Here is a 6,294-nt window from a genome sequence, read left to right as displayed (position 1 = left end):
ATAGATATTGCACTTCAAAGTCAAAGTTACTTCCTTGTGTAACTGGAAAAAAGGAAACCTACACACATCCTTTCTTAATTCCTGCCCATGGGGCTGTTTTGTACCGAAGAACTCTGATTGTCTTGCTTGGTTTACATAGAATGGTGCTGGGATCTGCTGCCCTGCCTAGGAGAGCTGTCAGCTGACAGCAGGGAAAAGAATACGTCAAGGCTGTGGCCTCTTGTTTGTTTTGCTACCTAGAGAAGCCTTGTGATGGGCCCTGATCTCTTGTGCAGCTGGGCCTGGGGCCCTATCTGAGTCAGGTAGGCAGGTAGGGTGAAGAGTGACATTAAACTGCATGATAGTAAGAAGTCCCTCTCCTGATACTGGGGTAAACACTGTGGGGTGCTTGCCTGAGCTTCTACATCTGTAAGCTGGCAGCCAGGAGTGCTGGCTGCCAACAGCTCATACCTGCTCCCCTTCTCCAAGCCCCTGAATGACCAGAATCAAGCCTAGGAGTTGAGTCTCTTCTCTCCTCTCCTCTCACCAGAGCCTGGAGCCTCCATCTGACAGAGGCTACAGAAACACAAGCCCTGACATCGAGGAAGGACCACTTTGCAGAGTCCAGTCCAACATCCCCACTGTACCCCCTGGATGATCAGGGCAAGACTTCCCCTTCCATCACATCTTTTCCAGCTCCATCCCTTCCTCCTCAAACCTCCTTCCCTCAGTCTCCTGAAGAGCTGACCTCCACAGATCAACCCCATCCCTTTCTCAAGCTCTGCTTCTAGGAAGCCTCTGCTAGGACAGATACCTTGGCTTCAAGAGAAATTATTTCATTTCCTGAACAAGTTTCTGGACTCCTGATCAACAGGGACACAGTTCTCCCATGGTGGGGGTTCCACTGGATCTTCCAGGCTGGCCGGCACTGTACCTGGATCTCACTGTTTCTGAGAACTAATGTTTGTCTTTGCATCAGTGTGTCTGAGCATCCCTGTGCCTGTGGAGGGCTGTGGCTGGCCCACTAGTTAACCCGCTGATGGTGAAGACAAAATGTCCTTCTGTCTTGCTCATTTGGAGGCCCTGGTGTTGAATGGACTAAGACTCTGTGTGTTGTGGAATATTCCTCAAATACTAAGGACAATCTGAACTCCACTCTTTTATTTATTCTCCCTCTCTGAAAAGCACTTCCTCCTCCTTACAGATTCTCTAAATCCCATGCGCCCTTCAAGGCCCTACTCTGTACTATGGTCTCCAGGCTCCACGGGGCATGTGCTGTGCTCAGTCATATCTCTTCCGCGACACCATGGACTGCAGCCTGCCAGGCTGCGCTGTCCATGGAATTTCTCAGGCAGGAATACTGGAGTGGGCAGGTTGCCATTTCCTGCTCCAGGGGATCTTCCCCACCCAGGGACTGAACCTTGCATCTTTGGCATTGGCAGGCAGATTATTACCACTGAGCCACGTGGGAAGCCCCATGTCTTATGCAGACTCTCCCTAAATGGTATGCACATTACCGATACTAAGTAAATACGTATTAATGATGTTGACACATATATTCATTGCTGAGCTTGCAAACATGATACGCTTTCATGTGGATAACAGAATATTGAGAAGTCTGCTAATTAAGATCCTTTGCTGCCCTAGAAATTACGAAATGATTGCAGGGATTGGAGGGGAGTTAGTGTTCTGCTGGAAGCAAAGACGTTAAATTTAAGTCCAAAGAGGGCTCAGTTCTTTCAAGTAGCCCCCTGCTTGTTCTGCTCCCACGGGCAAGAGAGGATGATCTGGGCTATTTGGAGATTAGGGGAGAAATGCAGTGTTTGTAACGATCAGTCATCTCTTAACAACCAGCTAGTTACAGCCTTTTTAGATTGTTTTGTGCCTCAAAAACCAAGGTTTAAGTTCAGAAGAGAGATGTGTCTGGAAGTTTTTGTGTAACTGAGAGATGGTGACAGAGGTACTTTGTTCTCTAGTTGGATGAACTCTGAGTCACCGGAATGGCCAACTAGTCCCGGTGCCAACAGAGCTCTGGGGAGAGCCAGCATGGCAGAGAAGGGCCAAGAACTCCCCGATGCATGGGACGGTAACTACCTGAGCCCCGAGGCTCCAGAGCCAGGAGCAGGGAGGACAGATTGGGGTCAGGGTGGGTCCCAGGGTCCCGCTGCCTCACATGAACCTGCATGAAACTGCCAAAGAGAGGTCACCATCAGTGGTGGCCAGGACCCAGGAGAGACCACCATTACCTGGGAAACTCCTTGGGAGCAAGCCCCTTATCAGCAGGATTGGGGGAGCCCCATCTCCCCACCCCAAGTCTGTAGTAGACGAGTTCTCCAGCAATCACATGAACAACAGAAAGCAGGCGGCACCCTCCTTTCCCGGACATGGGGCTGTCACGTTCCCCGAGTCCCCAGAGCCATCCTGTCCCTTCTCCACCCCACCCTGGAGGAGCTAGCAGGGCGGAGGGCAGGGGAGAGGCGAGCGGGCATACTCAGTGAACATGGAATCAGACTTTGTAAAAGGATAAAATGGTTAAAAGGTAATAACCTTACTGTACAGCACAGGGCACTCTACTCAATATTCTGTAATAACCTACATGGGGAAAGAATCAGAAAAAGAGGGGATATATGAATAATTGATTCACTTTGCTCTACACCTGAAACTAACACAACATTGCAAATCAACTGGACTCCAATAAAAAAATTTTTACAGACATAGTAACCCAAATTCGCTATACTATTTTCAGGGTTCAATGCAAAAGAAAAATGTGAGACCACTTGTTTAAAAAGAAAAATCACCCTGAAAGGTACTAAAATGTAAAGCTCTGTCCTTTCACCCATGGCCTCTCAACCTGTGATGGAGCTTTTTACTCCCACTTAACGTCATTCTTCCTCCAGCACCGGGATCCCACTCGGCCAACAAAGGATGGGCCTAAACGTGCAGACTTGGGCCTAACAGCTCCCAGCCTCCCCTGCCCAGGGCTGTTGGATCCCCAGGGGTATCGTAGCCTCCGTGCCAGCATCTGGGCGGGAGTGGGTGAGAGGCTCATCCAGCGTGTTGTCCATCCTGGGACCTGGCACCTGTGCCCCACGTGGAGGCCCTGGGTTGTGTGGCTCCTCCAGGCGCCCCCGCGGGACAGGCAGGAGCCATTACTGGGCAGTGGCAGGAAGGGGGGTATTTCTGCAGGTGTTTGGGGTAGAGGAGGTGGGAGGTGGCAGAAGGCCTCCCACATGGGGCTGAAGCTCCGAGAGCCTGGGTGCCTTGTCCCACCGGACTTACAAGCTCAAATCCAAGGACGGCATCACCAAGAATGTCAAGATGGCATCAGCAGAGCATTCAACTGCAAGGCCCCTTCTGAGAGCGGGGTCCCCCATAGCTGCACCCCTGGGAAGCTGTCCCAGAGAGTCACTGAAACCAGACTTGCTAACACCAAAACCCACAGAAAAGGCATCAACTCACCTGAGGTGTTTTTAAAGGAACATCATCCAGCAGAAACACTGGTTGAACAGGGCATCACTGGTAGTAGTTTTGGGGGGAAAAAAATCCTGTTTACACCTCGAGGACGTGAGACTCCTCAGTTCAATCAGCAACATGTTCGCTTCCCCACAGCAGGTCTCAACCTGTAGTAACTTAGTTCTTCCTTCCCCTCCTCTCCTTTGCCTCCTTGCTGCCAAGCTCGGCTACTTTTTCTTTAAAACTCTCTGAGATGCTTGCTGCCCCCCAGCCTCTTTCTCCGCACCCCCCCCCCACTCCAGGGTCCTGAACCATGCCCGTGCCAGCCTGCACCCCCTGCCCAGATGTGTTGACCAGCTCTGGCCTTGCCCCTTGCTACAGTCTTCACCTCTGACAGCTTGCTCAGCACTTTGGTGTCTCTAGTTCCTCACCTCACAAGGTTTTGGAGGACTCAACAAGGGAATGCATAAAGACCTCCTCACATATCTAAGCAGGCAGACTGCTCTCTACCAGGATGGAAGGGCTGGGTGGCTCTGCAATTCAACAGCCTTCCAGGACTTTCCTGAAGCACAGATGGCCTGGACCTAACAGATGGTTTCTCCAGCAGCGCTGCTGACAAAGACTCATCCGTCTTAATGGGAATATAGTGTTTACCCATCACAGAGACTTTGGGCTGGGGCCCAGAGGTACTACAACTGGCCAGAGGAGGACCTTAAAAGGGCAAGAATGGAGAAGACCAGGACACAGATAAAATCAGAACTGTAACCAACGAAACATTTTAATAATGTCCAGAGACCCAGGAGACAAGGCACTATGATTCTGTAGATATATGTACAATGAATGCTGTAGTAATAAAAAGAAGTCTGCGTATAGTACAGAGTTGTGTTTATAAGAGGAGCTTTCTCTTTTTGCTTCCCAGGGGATTCAACAGAAAATTTTATTTAAAGGACATTTCTTCATATATTCAAGCGTTTATACTATAGACACTCAATAGTGGAGTCGCTCAGTCGTGTCCGACTCTTTGTGACCCCATGGACTATAGCCTACCAGGCTCCTCTGTCCATGGGATTTTCCAGGCAATAGTACTGGAGTGGGCTGCCATTTCCTTCTCCAGGGGATCTTCCTGACCCAGAGATCGAACCTGGGTCTTCCGCCTTGTAGACAGACACTTTACCGTCTGAGCCACCAGGGCATTTTTAAGACACTCAATAAATGTGTGTTTTAACACATGTATTTGGTCACAGATGGGTATGAACAACAGCAGGAACAACAATCAAAAAAAAGTCAGCAAACCAATGCTTTTTTATGACTTTGAAGGGACCCTGTAGAGTCATTCAAAGTTGTTACCTGATTGGACGTGTCTATTTAGAGTGAGTGAGGATAAGTAACTTGCTCAAATTGGAAGACAAAAGGGGCAACTGTAACTGAGTCTGCAGCCTGGAGGGCAGTACATGCCCATTGCCCACAGGGGTCAGTCCCTGCAGACAATTATTTGACATTTAATGGTTATATTTATATATAAATTTCATATCTATATCTCTTAGAGTTGTAACTGTATATTCTATATACACAATCTTCATATTTCCTTTTGTATTTGTTTTACATCACATGTATCAATTGCAAAGACATAAAAATTTCCTATCCCCATGCTGCCATAAAATATATACATATATATATATATATATATATATATATATATATATACACACATACACCTGTATATTATATACTTGTATATATATAAGGTAGTTAGATATATACAGGTATATAATACAGATGTATCCATTCATGAAGCGCATATGAATTGATTTGCTTCTGGGTTCCCCAGGGCACTTACAGACATACTGACTGGTACACTGGAGTGAAACCTCCTTCTCAGATTGCTGGCTTACAGGAGCACGTCAACGGGAGCAGAGGGCTCTCCCTCTCCACTCAGGGTGCCCCACCACCATCTGCCCCGACAGAGAAATGGAAATCAGGGGCCCTGCGTGGCCCAGACTCTGTCACACTGCACGCCGGTGGCAGGACTGGAGCTGGAACACAGGCCTCCTCACCTCAAGCACAGTTTATCATCTGGAACTTTCTACCCCAAAGGTACTCCTGGTTATCTTTTCTTAGGAAAGTATTAGCTTTCCCACCTGAACTGTAATCTCCTGAGGCCAGAGGTAAAGTTTTTTCTCTATACACAGCTGCTCCCCACCCACTCCCAACATATTTATGACTAACTTGCCCATACTATTTTTGTGTGTGGTTTTTTTTTTTTGCTGCACTGCATGGCATGTTCAATCTTAGCTCCCCAACTAGGGATCAAACTCATGCCTCTTGCAGTGCAGACTCCTAACCACTGGGCCACCAAGGATTCCTGCCCCACCCTTACTGTTAATAAATAAAGAAGTTATTAGGAGCCTTGAGAAGGTGATGGTTTTAAACTCCCCATGAAAAGATGGTGCGTAATTCTCTCCTTGGCCACAGGCAGCCCTAGCAACTCGCTTCTCCCGGCTAGGATGCAGCAGAAGTGGTATTGTGTGCCTTTACCGCTAGGCTAGCAAAGGGGGTCCAGCCTCCGCTGGCTGTTTGTCTCTCTCTCAGGACATTTGTCTTATGAAGTCCTTGCCAATATGTGGGAGGTCTGGCTGCCTGAAGCCACCATCCTGGAAAGCCCACAGACAGAGGCCACGCAGAGATATAGTGACGCCAGAAGGCTCACCACAAAGGCCCCAGCTGTGGTGGGTATTACCAGCATCACCCCCCAGACAGGAGTGGTGATTCCAGCCCTCAGCCTTTGAGACACAATAGCTAAAGGTGAGTGGAGCAGAGATGAGTCTTCTCCCAGGGGCCGGCCTAAAGCCTTGACCCACAGAA

Source organism: Cervus elaphus, chromosome 14 (genome assembly GCF_910594005.1).
Source record: "Cervus elaphus chromosome 14, mCerEla1.1, whole genome shotgun sequence".
Taxonomy (NCBI): domain Eukaryota; kingdom Metazoa; phylum Chordata; class Mammalia; order Artiodactyla; family Cervidae; genus Cervus; species Cervus elaphus.
This window is presented reverse-complemented; position numbering follows the sequence as displayed.